The sequence below is a fragment of the Pelophylax lessonae genome (assembly GCF_965119305.1).
Source record: "Pelophylax lessonae genome assembly, chromosome: 5".
Lineage (NCBI taxonomy): Eukaryota > Metazoa > Chordata > Amphibia > Anura > Ranidae > Pelophylax > Pelophylax lessonae.
In genome coordinates this window covers 328,836,119-328,850,529 of record NC_138772.1, presented here as the reverse complement: position 1 = coordinate 328,850,529, position 14,411 = coordinate 328,836,119, and positions in this window count along the sequence as shown.

The following is a 14,411-nucleotide window of genomic DNA, read 5'->3' as shown; positions in this document are numbered from 1 at the left end:
CAACAATTACACTATCAGATTTTCCAGTTTGAGGGAACCACAATCTTGGTGCCAACAGACTGAGAGCGATTGTCACTGTGTATAGTCAACTAAGCAATTAACCCTTAAAACTGACACCAACTAATTTTATCGAAAATAAGTAAACATTCACAATTTTAGCAATAGCAATTATGGTTTTAGAATAAATGTCTGTAACACACTCTGTCACTGTAGATAGGTATAGCCAGAGATTTACCATGTAGTAGCGCTCTTCAGGAGAAAGGGATTCTTTAAGTTTTTGTTACTACATTGAAGACAATTTTAACACTTTTCAAAATATTGTTTAATAATAAAAAGGTAAAAATATATAATTAAATAATTTTATCTATGTAAATTAAAATATTTACATAGAAAAGGATATTACAAAGAGACAAAGAGGCAACTGTGAAACAAAAAGGGTTGAAAAAAATGAAAATACATCAAGTTTTGGTTCAGCAGAGTCCAAATCAATATGCAAGATGGTACTGTACAATGGCTCTCCAATGACTTAACAGGTGTTTCTTGGTTTGATGTTAAAACGAGAGCTGTCAACTGTGGTTGCAGTCCTCTTTTCTGGACCTTGAAGGCATGTTGACAGAAAAAACGTGACCAATCATCCGGTCTAAGGTGTGGCAGCTAGGAGGTCACTGTGTTTATGACCATGTCCCAGATACAGTTGTCTATAGGTAAAAAATATCTTTGAATACCTACATGTCACAGTCTGCTAACTTGTAAATTATGGTCCAGCGTGCAATTAACTTCAGAATGGATACAAATATGACAGATTTTTGGATGTCTACCTAACCTAGGAGGGGTAATGTGTCTCACTGGCTCCCCATAGCACTTAAGATAGTGATGTTTGGCATTAAAACATTACTAATTAACAGATGGAGGTATGTCCTTATTCTAGCTGTACTGTAATTATTTAATGGGTTATGAAATACCCTGAAGGTATTACCAAGACATAAATGTGTATTGCTGAAGACTCCTGCTAAGGTATTTACGAGGGGGGTGATCTGGAGAGAGTTTTCTGGGTTTCTCAAGCTTGCAAATTTGACAATTTTATGAGAGTATTCAAACTGAAGTGTGGATTCAGAATATAGAGGGTCTGAATGTGTACTCTCAAGGATCTGATAAGAATATTTTGGTATGCAGCCTAAAGTTTGTTATTGTATAAACTGAGGGAGGCGGGAGGGGGAAGGTAACTATAGCGATGTCTCTTCTTATGACAAAATGGCATGGGGGATTTGTGACCCGAACAACATGGCTGCTGCATACAGTTTTTCATGTGCCCAATGTGTAACACCATAACACCGACCAGCAGGACAGGTATACAAGTAGGTCACCCTGGTGAATGATGTAGATTCACCCAAGGTGTGGGCTCTAACTACTAACCAGTGTTCACCAAAGCTCGTAATGGTGGAGATAGGTTTCTCTGCATGTTAGTACCTGGTCCTTAGGATCACCTCAGGAGGGGGTGAGCAAACTGGGGTCCATTAACAGATAGAGCAGTTAGGGTTCAAGCAGAATCATAGTAAGTAAACAAGCCAAAGGTGGGTAACAAGTGTTTGCAGGCTGGGCTCAAGTAGAAGCATAGTTGAGGAACAAGCCAAAGGTAAGTAACGAGTGGTATCAAAGAAACGGACGACAGCAGGAGTGACAAGAGCGAGATATTGGCTGGAGAAGGCATAATAATCTGGCACACAGGAAGTAAAGAGAGGAGCAAAGAGATAAAGGTCCAAGAAAACTAAAGTTCAAGGCAAGATTATTTAAGGAATTGTCCAGGGAGCTGTCCAGCATCCCAGCTGGCTCAGCAATAAGAGACATCGCTAGACACAGCACAGTTCGCCGGTTCAGACCCAGGTACCAACTCATTACATACTGTATATTGAACATTATGTGTGGCCATTTGGTGATGTCAGGGGTCACATTTGAGACCCCCTGTAGCTCATAAGTTGACACTCACTACTCTAGAGAAGCCCTAAGGTTAAAAATGGCTGGTGTGTCATTTTTTTTTCATGGTTCTTGGGTTATTACCAGAAGTACATAGTGAATATAGAGACATGACTTAGTTATGTGTGGCACCACATCCAAAAATTATTCACAAAAAAGAAGAAAAGAGAAGAGAATATGTAGGACATTAAAAGGTTTCCACCAAAAATCCCATGAAGGAAAAAAGAGTATTCAATGTAATAAAAAGTATAACATTTATTAGGAAAACATGATAAAAATTGTTAAAACCATTTCATAAGAAATAATGTAGTGATACATTTGTGGTATCTCCCCGTAAAAGGGGTAAGTATGGTTGTGCAAAAGAATCTGTTACATGCACATTATATGCAGAGAACTAGTTCATGAAGACACAGAATCTGCGGTGATCTCAATTGTCCGGGCCAAACAGGAATCTCATGTACCATGTGCCAATGGATCACTATGTGTTTCGCTTAAAGCTTCTTCAGAGGATCCTATTGGTACTGGGAGATACATCATAATTACTATATGGTTCAAAATACATGAATCCATTTCCACATCATGAATACATCATATTAAATATTTCAATAAACGTATCATAAATTTCAAAACAGAAGACATAATATGCAAGCATAAATATTTGAGTACTCATAGGTACATACCCAAACCCAAAAGGGGAACATAAGGCACCCAAGTCAACAACGTGGCACATGTAAAGCAGCTCCACGAAGAGCGTACACCAGACACCGTACAGCCAGAACAGAGAAGTCTTGCCCTGGGACCACAAAAGCCTGACAAATAAAATATAATATAGGTACAGGGCCATGTATATGACTGCATTGTTCCAAATAGAGGCATTTCCCCTGCAAATAATTGTAGGGTTACAATCCTGTATGAATTACAGCCAGGTCTATAAATATTGGGACATTGACACAATTCTAATCTTTTTGTCTCTATACACCACCACAATGGATTTGAAATGAAACAAGCAACATGTGCTTTAACTGCAGACTTTCAGCTTTAATTTGAGGGTATTTACATCCAAATCAGGTGAACGGTGTAGGAATTACAACAGTTTGTATATGTGCCTCCCACTTTTTAAGGGACCAAAAGTAATGGGACAGATTAACAATCATAAATCAAACTTTTACTTTTTAATACTTGGTTGCAAATCCTGTGCAATCAATTACAGCCTGAAGTCTGGAACGCATAGACATTACCAGACGCTGGGTTTCATCCCTAATGATGCTCTGCAAGGCCTCTACTGCAACTGTCTTAAGTATATACTACACTCCCATGTGTAAGAGATGGTATATCCGGAGATGGATTCTCAGAACTGTATACATAGTCCAAAAATGACTTTTGTAATAAACAGATATACACTAGAAAAAAGTATCAGAAAAACTTACATTTACTTCAGAAAAAGCAACATAACGACACAACAAAGATCACTTTCCTTAGAAGAAGGAGCCCAACATTTAAAATGTACATTTACATCCCATCTATAGTTCATACCAGAAGGGATCCTGCTCCTTAATCTAAAATCCAGGTAACCTCCTGAGCAAAATGATCTCTGCTACCTTGAAGGAAAAAGCCCTCATTTCTCCTTGGTGTACATTATAAAAATGTTTTAATACATTAAGCAGTTGCTGATGTTTGGCCCACACAGTAGTGTTCAGAAATCCTAACTCTCAAAGGTCAAGTGGTACATCTGAAAAACTGCAAGAAACACTTTGTACAGGAAATAACATAGACAAGCAAGTTGGACCGGGACCTGCACAATTTTTTTCTATTACTAGAGATACAGTACATTAAATAGAAAAAATGCCAAAAAGTGCTAATAATTCAACAATAATCGCATCAAATATATAATAAGTAATTAAAGAAATAGTCCATAAAGTGCAAAAAAGTCCAAAGTGCTAGCAATAATAATATTAACCAATAATGTAAAGAAATAGTCCATAAAGTGCACAAAAGTGGAAGGTTCTAGCAATAAAAATATTATTAATAAATACCGTGAAAAATATTACGATAATGTGCAAGAAATAGTCCATAAAATATCAGTGGGTGATACTTCAGTGCAAAAATCCATAAAGTGCAAAATGCTCTGTGCTTCTCCACCACCCCTATGGATGAGCCTCTCAACTTACTATCTGACCCCTGTTTCACCAGCAAGTCAGATAAAGCAGTTCCCCATATGGGGATATATCCAATCAGGTGTAGATCTCTGGTTTAAATCCTTCAGATTCCTCTCAAGGAAAACAATCTATATATAAGGCAGAAAGGAAGAAATCTAGTGCTCTCTGTCATTTAGGAATCACCATGCATTTTATTAAAAGCAATGTATACTCACAAAATAAGCACAAGCAGCTGTGTGGGCTTTACAGACATTCAGAGGCTACCATGGCCACGGTTTGAAATAGACAAAGCGCTCCGGCCCCCATACGCATTATGTCGGTATTTCTTCCTTTCTGCCTTATATATGGATCGTTTTCTTTGATTGGATATTTTACCATATGGGGGAACTGCTTTATCTGACCTGCTGGTAAAACAGGGGTCAGATAGTAAGGTGAGAGGCTCCTCCATAGAAATTTTTGCTGTTTTTTCTGGCGCAGTACTATTTGATATTTGTTTATTATGTCTATGTGAAGTGGTTTACACATACAGTGTTGTCAGCCGGATATCTATGCACTATACACTTTATAGACATTGTTTTGATATTTGGTTTCCAGATATATTACATATTAAGCCCTTCCCACTGACAGTACACATATATGCAGCCTCACTGAAGTGGGTCTTTATCCATGGGATCGAGTATATGCTGCAGAGCGCACTCCCGGCTATAACTGCCGGTGTTCCGTGAAAAAACCATACCCGTGAAAATTCCCTACCCTCGTCACTTCCGGTGCACCTACGTCATTGAACAGCTGAGGAGCTTAGCATTGCGCACGCTCGGAGGGTAGGGAATTTTCACGGTAGTGTGTTATAACGTTATACCGCATCAGCTGTTGCCGCAGTTACATTAAAACATCTCGGCTGCAACATGAATCATTCATCGCCGCTCCTACCCCTGTCACTTCCCTGATCTCGCCTACTAAATGTAAAAGCGTCGGGTGTATGAAAATATAAATCACGGAGATCTCGGCTCCGTGGTTTTTATTTTCATACACTCACCGCCCCTTTTACATTTAGTAGCCGAGATCAGGGAAGTCACAGGGGTAGGAGCGGAGATGATTCATGTTGCAGCCGAGATGTTTTAATGTAACTGCGGCAACAGCTGATGCGGTATAACGTTACAACACACTACCGTGAAAATTCCCTACCCTTCCAGCATGCGCAATGCTAACCTCCTCAGCTGTTCAATGACGTATCCGGAGCTGTGAGCATGCGCACTGCTAAGCTGCTCAGCTGTTCCATTACGTATATGACAGGAAGTGATGAGGGTAGGGAATTTTCACAAGGTAGGGTTTTTTAACGTTACACGGGGAAACCACGGGAAAACAAAGGGAAACCTCCCGCTGTCAGAATACATTGGCACAGCAGGAGGTATTCCCCATCAACACTGACTGTGTTGATGAGGGAATCAAGCAATTTTCTTTCTTAATGTATGGCCTGCTTTACAGCTTAGAGACCCTTCTTGGATCACTTAAAAATTCTCATAAACCTACCAACAATGAACATGTACTATATTGTCAAAAGTATTTGGACGCACAAAGCAAGGTCCATAAAGACGTTGATGAGCAAGTTTGGGGTGGAGGAATTTGACTGGCCTGCACAAAGCCCTGATCTCAGCTTGATAGAACACCTTTGGTATGAATTTGAGAGGAAACTGCGAGCCAGGCCTTCTTGTCCTACATCTGTGCCTGACCTCACAAATGTACTTCTGGAAGAATGGTCAAGCATTCCTATAGACACACTCCTAAACCTTGTGGACAGCCTTCCCAGGAGAGTTGAAGCTGTTATAGCTGCAAAGGGGGGGCCAACTCAATATTGAACCCGACGGACTAAAACTGGGATGCCATTAAAGTTCATGTGTGTGTAAAGGCAGGCGTCCCAACATTTTTTCCAATATAGTGTACATTTAAAAATGCATATGCAGAGAACGTGCACAACAAAACTCATCAGCGGATCCAGCTAAAGTTATCTTATACTTTTGATTTTTCCTGTGAAAGTCCAGCTAGGTGCGGCCTCTTCTGAGTCTCACCATCAGACATTTGGGCTAATCAACATATCAAGGGACAGACAAGTGGGCTTGGAAGACAGCAGAGCTCTGGGTTTTGCATAGAACTTTAGCTGATATACACTGGTTTTTCTGACATACAGTTTTTAAAGAAGATGAAGGCTGTGCTTGTACATTTTTTTTCTTCTTAAAATTGGCCCCTCTTTTTCCCCCTTGCGGATTTCAAGTTAAATTTCCAGCTTTGGAACAGGTTATTTTTTTTTATTCTTTATTTTATGTCAAGTATACAATCAAAAGAAAACCACTAAACTGTACAACTGTACAACATGATACTTTACATTGTTGTCAAGTGCTATACTTGTTCTAGTGACATCAGAAAATATACAAACTTAGACAAGCTCTAAAAGGCCATTTGAAATATTTTTTTTCTTTCGTGGAAGGGATTATATATAATGCCTCATCCAGTTGCAACCAATGTCCACATCCAACAGCAAAAGACAATATTCAGGCAGAGAGTGTCCAATAGTTTACACTCACTTCAGAGGATAAAGGGACCACCTCCAAAACCAAAACAAGCGAAGACTCTTACCAGACCCACTTGACCCCCATCACAAGGATCAAAACACGTAGGAAATCCCATAAACAGATGGCATTTGCATGAGATCCTCCACTGCTGACCTGCGACCGTTTATCTGGATACTGGATGATGGTAACCTCAGTGCATACATAAAGAGACACTCCTCATGGAGCAGTATGTATAAAAATGCGTTAAATAGAAAGTAGTAGGCAACTTACATGAATAAATTAAATAGCAGGCGTTTCAACAAATATCAGTCGGTTGGATAACCAACAAGATGGCCGCCTCATCCCTTCGCTGGTGCATACGTTACGCGTCGTTGGCTCCTCCTTACATGTTTCATCATCAGCTGACTTCGTCAGGGGGTCTCTACGACTGCCTGACTCTATATTTTCCAACTATAAGCCCTGGTTTACATTGATGCTACTTTGAAATTGTGCTACTTCACATGAAGCAGCACGATGTCAAAGTAGCAGGTTACTGTGATTTCAAGTGCTACTTGAAAGACATCTGTGCAGCTTTATGCACAGATGCACACGATTGAAACGGTGCCTTTGCCGGGAATAGGCTGCGGCTTGTCATGCGGTTTGACCAGTCAAATTGCATGACAAATCGCTGAACGAGGGCTCAGGAGGAGTTATGGTAGAAGGGCAGACAGGGAAATTCACTGGGAAGTCTTATCAGTTGGGGTGTTAGGAAGAGCGTTAAGGAGTATCTGTAGAACAGGTTTACAAATAAAACATTTTCACAAGGGCCAAATAAACATACCTACTTGCTAAATACATTGCACGTAATAGTAAACACGCATTCAGATTTATTCCATAAGGGTTTAATTCTTTCAGGTTGTTTTACATTTTCTCTAAGCCAAATGGAAGATCAAAATCATTTCTTCCTCTATGCTACGACAGGATCGTATAGGGGGTTTTTGCAGTGCCCAAACAACTTTTATTACTGTTTGAAAGGAAATCATGCTTCTCAAAGGAGCTTTATGATTGTATCATTTTAATCCCTATAAATTACGAGGCAGGAATTTTAAATGGAAACAGTACTTGTTTTACTTGTTTGGTCATGTCTCATAGCTCTGAAACGATTGATGTATATATTTTTTTTGAACGTTCTTTATTTAGTTGACAGTTCCACTAGAACAAAGAAAAACAGTTTGTGGCCATATAGAATACCCCAAATTTCCCAACAATTTATGCAAAAGCACACTGCAGCCAACCACATCCTATAATCCAAGTGTACACAATGCAATGATAAACAGTACCAAGCAGCTGTATACTTTGACATATAGTGTTCAGTGAATCCATGCTTACACTTGTTTATATTTGGATAAGCATTTAAATTCCTCCAAATAATACCATTTCTTAGTCTGATCCGCTGACTTATTCCCGTGGGCTGCAGTAAGGCCTGACAAACTTCCTCAAAAGATGACAAGGCACTTAACTCAGGAACATTGCAAGCCTCAGAGATAGAGGAAAAGTTGTCCAACTCCTGGGTTGGTAAGGAATTAGGGATCGACCGATTATCGGCAATGCCGATATATCGGGGGCCAATATGCACTTTCCCCGATATATATTGGAATCGGTCCCTGAGGTTACCGATATTGACGATATTTCAGGAAAATGCTTGTACCGGAGTGATACCTGCAGCTAGAGGCATCACCCTGATACCGGCGTCCATAGTCGATGACCAAAATATCGGTATCGGCACCAAAGAAACAATATCGGTGGACCACTATAAGAAATCCGATGCTCTTATAACCCTTCACTCAGCCCACTTGCGGAAGACTGTATCTGATTGACCTGGGAGGAACTGAGGGTGTTAGGTGTCAAGGGAGATGGAAAACTCTGAATATTACGAAGAGAAAAGTACCTGCCCATTTCATGAAGCATTGGGCCTATTAATGGCCAGCCCATGGAATTCCAGCTAGCAGGACAGGTAAACAGTCCTGCTCTGAGGAGAACCATAATTTGAACTTAATAGCAGTTTATCACTCCTGTCATATGGACTGTTGAAGATGAATATATTTTGACCAGCTGTTTTGAGTCCTACCCAAACATTTCAGTCATGTACTTTTGTAAAAAAGTATGGGTGTTTATATTGTTCATTCTTGAATAAGTGGATGGCTAGTAATGAAGCCTGCTGGACTAAAGAGGTTCCTACCGTTGAGGGTCAACAGAACAGGAGTAAGCCTGCTTTAGTACTAGAAAGTCAATACTTCTGGCAGGAATACAATATAAGGCACCAATAGAGGTATTTTAGTGCTATCACTAGTACATGTACAAGATTACTTGACACTCTAGATCTCAAGAGTTTATCAGTTACAAATGTAATGCTCTGCAAGTGGATAAAAGTTTAGTTGGCTTATGTTTTGCCTTCCTTTGTTGACTTTTTTTTAATACAAATCTTTCCATTTTCAATACATACTATATTTTAGGTCCCTGTGCTTCTCTTTGCAATGTGGGCAGATAAAAGCTTGTGAAAATATCAAAATGCCTTAATGGGTGGATGTCAGTTTGGGGAAAAGAAAGTTCTTGGGTAGATTGTATTTGCATACAAACTGTCCTAGGTAAATCTGACATCTGATGTTGAGCCTCCCCGATTGAAAGACCTGAAATCCAATGACTGAAAGTGGCAAGCCAGGGGCAGAAGGACTGGGGAGGAAGATGATGCTGGATGTCCTCCAGTCAGGAAATGAAGCAGGCTCCATCTGCTGGAGGTTTAAATGCTTAATGCAAAAAAGCTCATAATGTGAATTAAAATCACATTGAGATTGATCACAGTGAGTAATTATTTTTCATACAGGAAGCCTGAATAACTGTGCAAGACTGGAGTTCAGTTTTAAAGTGGTTGTAAAGGTAAAAGGTTTTTTTTTTTTAACCTTAAAGCATTCTCAGTATTAAGGTAAAAAAAAAATCTTTTAATGATAGCACACCCACAGCCCTCCCTAAATACTCACCTGAACCCGATATAGATTTAGCACTGTGCATGACTGCAGCAGCTCTTCATCCCGGTCTTGGTCTCACAGGCTTTGCTGAGAGCAACAAGAGCTATTGGCTCCTGATGCTGTCAGTCAAAACCTGTGAGCAAAGAGCAGGGGGTGGGGCAGAGCGGGCTATGTGTCTCAATAGGCGCAAACAGTCCAGATCGGGATTGAGCCCACAAAGTGTTCCCATAGGAAGTGGCTTAATATAGGGGCACCGAGGGGGGCGGGGAGCCATGAGCACCAGTGGGAGACCCTAGAAGAGGAGGATTGGGTCTTCTCTGTGCAAAAATAATTACACAATTACACAGAGCAGGTAAGTATAACATGTTTATTATTTTTTAAAAATAAAAACCAAAGCTTTACAATTACTTTAAGTGTTATTCTCTTGTCAACCCACTCACAGTAGTTGTATTGCGAGCGGATGGCATAGCCGGGCACTGTGACACACCCATAAATCACAGTGTACTTACTGGTTTGGCGTGGAGTGCATGCGCGTCAGCAGATTTAGGCCAATGATTTTGGCTGAAACCTGCTGATCGTCTGTGGCCAATAACAGCACAGAGTTCTGTGTTGACAAACACACAGAACTCTGTGCACAGACAGTGTTCTGTCTGTTCCTTCTCCCTAAAATTAACTCTGATTTTAGGGCTAAAAACCAGACAGAGCTGTTAGTAAAAGCAACACACATTACACTTGTTAGGCACACCGTTAACTCCTTCCCAGCCAGTGCCATTAGTACAGTGCACAGTGTACAGTGTTTTATTACTGATCACGGGTATTAGTGTTACTAGTGACGTCAGTGTCAGTTATTGTCCCTCCAAGACAGTTCCAGTTAGCACTAGATTGCCCATCACACTATCACATTGAAAAAAAAAATAAAAAGAAAAAGTTGGACTTTACAGGCCAGGCGGAGGGATATTCATAATATGATAAGATCCCTAATTTATTATATCAAAGATAAAGACAAAAATACATGGAGACAATACCAATTATATAAAAACAATCCCTTAAAGTGCAGAAGAACATATTTGGTAGCAGATTGACAAGCACTGTGTAGTAAAGGGTCTTCAGTTGCGACGCGTTTCACTAATTGCTTCCTCAGGGCCGCAAAGACCCACAGTACTTATCTATAGATAAAAACAGTATCATTTTACCAATGAATACAATACATGTACTTATATTCAATACTAAAGGAAAAAAAAAGGAGCTGAAATGTATCACAGTCACACTATAAGTTGCTGATCATCACTATTACCAGTACAGTGTCTGTACAGATCATCATCACGATCAGAACTATACTAGTGCCCCCAATAGTATAGTGGTCCCAAAAACACAGTTTGGTTTTTGCCAACCACATATAGCAGAAACCATTTTGGCCTATATTTAGGGAGAAATTTGATTTTATTGGATATGTTTTATAACAGAAAGTCTTTTTTTCATTTATATAATAAAAAACCCAGTGGTGAAGAAATATAACCAAAAGAAAGCTCTATTTGTGTGAACAAAATTATATAAATTTGAATTGTGTACAGTGTTGCATGACCACGTACTTAATAGGTAAAATAGCACAGTGTTGAATAGCAAAAATTGACCCGGTCATGAAGGAGGTCAAGTGGTTAAGCTATGTTTTAGGGAAGTGAATGAAAAAACAAAAGCTATTTCTATGTTTGCCATCATATCACACTGTATACTTTTTCCTTGGGCAACCCGAACCCTACCCGAAAGTTCGGCCCGGATTTCAGAACCCCATTGAAATCAATGGACCCGAACTTCGGTAATCAAAAAACACAATTTTAAAGCTCTAAAACCCAATAAATGCCCCTAAAAAGTGCCTAGGGTTCTGGGTCATGCCCCAGGGACTATTAATCACACAAAAAAAAGTTCTTAAAAATTGTCATTTTTGATAAAAAAGCCAATTATTGAAAAATTTAAAAAAAAAAGATATTTTTTGATTTTGACTTTGGATTTAGTATCTGGGGAGTCTAAAAAGTGTACCTGTGAAGTTTCAGCTCTGTAGCATGTCCAGAACCATAAAAAAAGATAATTTTTCAGTAGAGCGGGGATGGTGGGACTCCACTTTTACACTTATATGATTTTTATGGGGGGTTCTGGACATGCTACAGAGCTGAAACTTCACAGGTACACCTTTTAGACCCCCCAGACACAAAATCACACAAAAAAAAGTTCTTAAAAATTGTCATTTTTGATAGAGAGCCAATTACTGAAAAAAAAAAAAAAATTCTTTGGATTTAGTATCTGGGGGTCTAAAAAAGTGTACCTGTGAAGTTTCAGCCCTGTAGCATGTCCAGAACCATAAAAAAAAAAGATTGTTTGTATTAGTGCAATTATAGATCTGGAATATGGCTTCTCGCTTTTCACACCTTGCCGGTTTAATAGCAGGCGGTTTTTTTGGGCATTTTTTTGGGTTCTTTGGAGTCAGGAAAAACATCTGAACTTGTGTATAGTGGTAACTACAATGAAGGGGGGCAAATGGGACTTTAACGGTGCTAAATGATGGAGAAAAATCTAAATTCTCAAAAATTGTACATTTTATTACACATAGAAAGTGAGGACAAGACAATACATCAATATAAAATGATAAAATCAAGAAAATGCACTCGAAAATATCAACTCTACATGTTTCGCCATCTTCATAATAGCTTCTTCAGGAGTTTTCATAGACATTTCTCGAGAGTGAACATTTCTAGGTAACAAAAGGAAAAAACATAAAAGACATGACATGTATATGTATATAGGGCTTATCTCAATGGTCCTAATGTTGAGTGCCCAATTAATTTACATAATTATAAAGACAATGATACCAATAAAGTACCTTAAGATGACCTGAACCCTTTCTTATGCCGAGGGTGGAGGCAATAGAGGTGACGCCACCAAAGCAAGCACAGAGGGGGAGGGGAGCCGAGACCTTCAGACTCCTAGGGTTGACCCATAGAGAGGGTGACAGCCAAGCTAAAAATAATGGGTAAAGATAATAAGACCAGAGCATAGGAATACATTTCAACCCAGAATTGCTATGTCTCCAATTGGTTTTGGGACTAAATATCAGGTAGAAAAATTACCAAGATAGTCACCTGATTATGAATAAATGTGCAGTTGATTCACTAGGTACCTCAATGTAACAAAAACAGGAAGGGAAAATGAAGTCCCCTTAATATCCCCCAAATGGGAAGTATCCCTTGAAACGAGAAGAAACGGAATTTGTTAAAGACAGTGATAAACATAAAAAGGGTCTGTCAAGTTTTGAGGGTATGAATACTTACCCAAAATTGACAAGATTAAGCACCTAAATTGTCATGCAGTATTCAAAAGTTCACCGCCATTTCAATTCAACAAATTTTCCAATAGTACACTCAAAATGAAGGAGACTGCACGGGAGGAGAAAGAAAGAAGCATAGAAGAACATAGTCAGCGTTTGAATCTACCAAGGATGTATGGAGAGAAGCAGGGTTTAAAAGATTTCGTTTACCGCAAATGGTCTCAAAGATCATATATCGTTCCCCGGTGGTCTAGTGTGATACTAACCATGTGGCGCCGGCATTTATACACCCTCTCCACTCCCTCGGCGTCTGACGTCACCGAGGGTGTGAGAGCAAGGTACGCCCAGTGGTCCAATGGAGGCTGAAAAGGAAGTGCGTCATTAGGACGCGACCGAACCACGTTATTCCGCCGGAACCGGAAGGTCGGGGATGACAACATCCGGTCCGGACATGAATGTATGCAGAGGAGGTAACAGATTGCCAGAAAGCAATCTAAAAAGGATCCAAATGAAACTGACAGCATTGTTAAGGACCGGATTTCAAAAGAATATATCCGCAATGCCGATGTAATGGGGAAAGAATCTAAAGACACGAAAAGGTCATAGAAAAGAAGATTGCCCCAATTGATAAATCAGTCAGTGTTGTAATAAAAATGACAATTAAATAAAAGAGATTTTATGAAACTCCATAAAAGGACAGCTGGGTGTTTTGAAAACGGTGCTGCTACTAACCAGGTTGGACCAATTTTCTGGAAAATAAGTGTAGGGCACCGCGGGTGCCCATATGGGCAACCATAACAGAGGCTGGAAATAGGCTCGAATCCAAGAGGTCCCCCAATGTGTCTATTCCGGGGTGTGCCACCTACAGTCGCATCCACATAACGGCAGGGGTCAGGAAAAAATATATAATGGACAAATCACAGAATGTTCTTGTTCTTTGAACGGTAAATAAACCACATCTGAAAAAATAAACAAATAATAATTGTAGGCAATTTTGCCAAAATATATGTGATGTGCCAATAAAAGGCACCTAGAAGGAGAGGACTTTGTAAAAAAGGTACAAAATCCAAAATGCTGGCCAGCATCAGAAGTCCTGTGCTGAATCAGCAATAAATACAATTGACATTATCTAGCCTAGAAAGGGTTTGAAACTAATGGATTCATTTATACGCGGGTACTGAATAGCTGATAGATTAAATATCCACTTGGTTTCACGTTGCAATAAATTTCTATCTACACTTCCACCTCTTTCATTCAGTGGGATGTGTTCCAAAGCAAAAAAGGTCATCATCCTATCATCAAAGCCATGATATAAACCCATATGTCGGCTAATGGGACTTTCAAACTTTTTGTTTTTGACAAGTTTAACATGGTCACGAATTCGATTAAAAAAAGGCCT